This window comes from Aegilops tauschii, chromosome 7, assembly GCF_002575655.3.
Source record: "Aegilops tauschii subsp. strangulata cultivar AL8/78 chromosome 7, Aet v6.0, whole genome shotgun sequence".
In the NCBI taxonomy this organism is placed as follows: domain Eukaryota; kingdom Viridiplantae; phylum Streptophyta; class Magnoliopsida; order Poales; family Poaceae; genus Aegilops; species Aegilops tauschii.
In genome coordinates this window covers 187,499,694-187,503,898 of record NC_053041.3, presented here as the reverse complement: position 1 = coordinate 187,503,898, position 4,205 = coordinate 187,499,694, and the positions used below count along the sequence as shown (strand labels likewise).

Sequence of the window (4,205 nt, the reverse complement as noted above, 5' to 3'; positions counted from 1 at the left end):
CCAGCTTGGTATGTAATAGTTGTAGCAAGGATGGCAAACCATAAAAGGCATGTCTGCAACTTCCCCAAGTCATCTTTCACATTATTAACAGTGCTTGATGCACCATTTCTGAATGAATGTTGTCCATCATACTGTAATCGTGTCACCTGTCCAATGGATCTGATGCAACTATCCATAAAGGAGTTTAGCTTCAAGACCAGCTCATTCTGCTCTCCTTCCATCCACTTGATCACTTCCTCATAAATTTTGGCTTAGGCACTATAGAAGCAACCCATTGAATGATGAGGTAGAGCAAGACTACACCGAAAAGTGGGAACACAAAGATAGATGTATGGATTTTCCTGCGACTCCCTACGACATAAGTAACCATAAGACTGGTCAGAATCCACAACTGAAGTACATTTGACATGTCAATGTAATTCACTCCCGTTTTACTGAGAAGCATGATGATGATGACAATGGATCCAAAAAAGGCATTTTTATTGAAGAACATAAACGCGTTGAAGCTGAGGGGGTATTTGTCCCGAAGCACCAGGTCGCCAGCAATGTGGCTACCCTTGTTATCATACCAGTAAGATCTGCCACCTGGTGGACTTAACCCTGCAGTATATGTCTTTGTTGCTGCCAATGTAGCGGCAATCAGCAAAAAACCGCGATTCTGCTCCACTGCCTCCTTTTCATCTTGGATAGCAGCATCTAGCTCATGTTTTATGTACCTCCTTCTATTGAAAATGTGTGCTATAGAATCTTCCCGGAACCTCTGGATGTCCCTGAATATTTCTCCAAGCCATTCACGGGCTAGATGGTGGAAGAATACTACATGAAGTCCAACATACGTGAAGATGCCAACAAGTAACACCCAGATATAAACGGATGTTCTGACCTCCCTGCGGTTCACGGCAGCATAGGCCCCCACAAGTCCGAGCAGGTCAGGCAGCAGCGCAAACTGCAGCAAACAAAGCCAAATTGCATTCCGTCTCAGCTCCCTGACCAGGCGCAGAATGAGAACAATAAGTGATGTAATGAATATCGTTGTGTTGCAGTAGAAGAACCTCCTGTACCGCTTGGTGCGGCTAAGAAACATGACAACGTCACTGGCAAGGTAGCCTTGTTGGTTATCTGGCCAGAGACCACCCGGTTGTGCCAGCCCCGCCTGGTACTCCCTCCGTCCCATAATATAAGAGCATTTTTAACACTACACTAATGTTAAAAACGCTCTTATATTATGGGACGGAGGGAGTAGGTGATAATGGCTGATAAAGTTGCCAGCAGGATCAAGTACTTCCTCAGTTTCCATAGAAACTCTGCTTCATCGGCACTACTCCACTAGTGCAGAACCGGGCTTTAGCGCCGGTTCATAAGGGCCTTTAGTGTCGGTTCCACAACCGGCACTAAAGAGTGGGGACTAAAGGTCCCCCCTTTAGTACCGGTTCATCACGAACCGGCGCTAAAGTGCCACCACGTGGCACGAGCCGGGCCCGGGTGCGTGCAGGACATTAGTACCGGTTGGTAACACCAACCGGTACTAAACGTTTGGGGGTGTTTTGGTATTATTATTTTTTTCCTTTAATTTTGTGTTTTCAATTTAATTTAGTGATTATTTTAGTTGTTAAATCATTGGGTGAAAGTACCGCAGATTAGTTTCGACTGGATGCATGTGGATCCTAGCTAAGTGATCAAGTATATGCCATATCCATATTATACTTGATCACCTATAATTAAGTGATCAAGTATAATATGGATATGGCATATACTTGATCACTTAGCTAGGATCCATCCAGCTGAAACTAATCTGCGGTTTCTTTCATAAATGATATAATAACTCATCATCATCATCATATTAATATAAAAACTCTTGCATCATATCATCAACAACAGTAAATTAGCTAGCTAAAAATCATCATAGTCGTCATTACCACTGTTTAATCATCATAGTCATTACCGCTATCTAATCAGCGCCAACACTAGCTTAAAGAAAAAATATTCACTTGTACCAGAAGCAAAGATATCATCGAGTTCAACATGGTCATCATATTGTAAGCGTTCATAACACCACAAAAGCAAATCACCCTTTGAGATTAAGTTCAGGACGAAGAACACGGACATGAGAGGACAAAAGTACTAAGAGCATGAACTAGCTAAATCACTCCTGCTGCTCTCTCTCTCAGGTAAAATAGCATAGAACATGTATAGCTCTCCTGATTCATCATACTGGAGCATGCAGATGAACCTGTCTCCTAATCGTGGGCTGCGCTTCTCATTGGTGCCCCCTAGTACTTCTCTGGGATCGTTAACAATTTTGCTCCAATCTTTCACTATTAAGCATTCATCGCTATTAGAAATCCTGAATGCACTCATGTGCAATGTAGGATATCTTGGCCGTAAGCTAACCATTGACATATGACCTTTAGTCTCGATCCACTGAGGCACAACTGTCATCGGGAGTCCCTATTAAAGAACATCATATAGTAATTAATATACTTAGCAATGAAAGTTTAGCAAAAAAATAATGTATGCAAAAGATGCACTGAGGACAAATAGTAAAAATATTACCATCTTTTGTAAATAGATGTGACCGTAGTTCAATACGATCACTATTGGTCGCACGTTTTGAGTACTAACATTTCTAAGTGTAGGAAGAAAATTTGTCTTGACAGTATGAAGATCCTCAAGCCATGAAACATAATGACTTATCTCCTCGCAGTTTAGTTCAGCTCCGGGACAGTAGTAGGTCCTGTCTACCAAGCGCCGGACATGTTTGCTTGAATGGACATAAGCTGTCAATAGAAATTTGTTGTCAACTATTTTTGAATAAACAATATCAAAGACTTAAATATGGTTGAGAAACTCACATAATGGTAGAACAGGAGGCGTCTGCACATCGACCCAGATGTCTTTATTACCTTCAATATCATCTTCCGGACGAATATCAAAGGCGATAACCATATCAGGCCCAGATGTCTTTATTACCTTCTTATCTACGTAATTCATCTAACATCAATCTAAAAAACAGAAACAGAAAATAAGTAAAAAAATATGTGTGTGTGTACGAGCGGGGGGTGGCGGCGTACGGGCGGCGGCGCGAGACGGCGACGCGACGGGGGCGGCGCGACGAGGGCGGCGGGCCGGGTGCGACGACGGGGACGGCGGGGACGGCAACGCGAGACGGCGACGACGGGGACGGCGGCGCGAGACGGCGACGACGGGGACGGCGGCGCGAGACGGCGCGCGGTGGGGGCGGCGAGGGCGGCGCGCGATGGGCGACGGCGCGGCGGCAGCGGCGATGTCGCGCGAAGCAGTTGAAGAAGTGGTGGTCGATGAAACTGGATTTTTTGTAAGTGCCATATATATAGGAGGGGCCTTTAGTACCGGTTGGTGGCTCCAACCGGTACTAAAGGCCAATTTTCGCCAGGTCAAGCGGCGGGAAACGACCCCCTTTAGTACCGGTTGGAGCCACCAACCGGTACTAAAGGCCCATGCATTAGTACCGGTTGGAGCCACCAACCGGTACTAATATTTGTGCGCTACCACCTGCGGTGCTCAATGTTTAGTCCCACCTCGCCGAGCGAAGGGCAGCCACACTGGTTTATAAACCCAGCCGTGGCTGCTCCTTTGAACTTCTCTATATAGCAGGCTTCTGGGCCTAACTTCGGCGCGCTGCCCTGTGAGCCTGCTGGCGCTTCTGGGCCTGTATTTGCAAACCCTAGTTCTGGCAGGCCCACTGGGCAGCGCCCCAACAATTTTTTATATAATTTTCTTCTATTTATTTCTGAGTAGTTTTTTTGCTGTATTTAGTTTCTTTGTGAATATAACAATTTTTTATATAGTTTTTTCTTTTCTGCATTATTTATTTTCTACTATTTATTTTTGAGTATTTTTTTATATAATTTTTGTCTTTTCTGTTTTATTATGATGCATACTGAACGCAAAAATATGCTGGAGTTCAAATAAGTTTAAAAAACATTGAAGTGCCCGTGTAACAGATGAGTTCTCGTCCGAAACCCTGATACTCCGAAAGAGATTGTCCAGTTTGTACACGAGGTGCGTCCAGTTTTCGCCGTGACCCTCTCTACTCTTTTGCACATGCTATGCGGGTGAAATGATGATACCATGCCAAGTTCCAACATTTTCAGAGTTCATTTTGTAGTGATTTTCAATTTCACAGTCATTTAGCTCTCTAAACAAATCGGTAAATGACTGAAAAA

At 44.2% G+C, this 4,205-nt stretch overlaps 1 long non-coding RNA gene across 1 annotated transcript; it reads right to left on the bottom strand.

The window, feature by feature from the left end:
* Window positions 1-1,974: 1,974 nt before the first annotated feature.
* Window positions 1,975-3,023, bottom strand: LOC141027643 (uncharacterized). Its single transcript, XR_012189295.1, has 3 exons — window positions 2,853-3,023; window positions 2,554-2,777; window positions 1,975-2,448 (listed from the first exon to the last, which is right to left on the bottom strand). It is a non-coding gene; the product is annotated as an uncharacterized lncRNA (long non-coding RNA).
* Window positions 3,024-4,205: the final 1,182 nt, after the last annotated feature.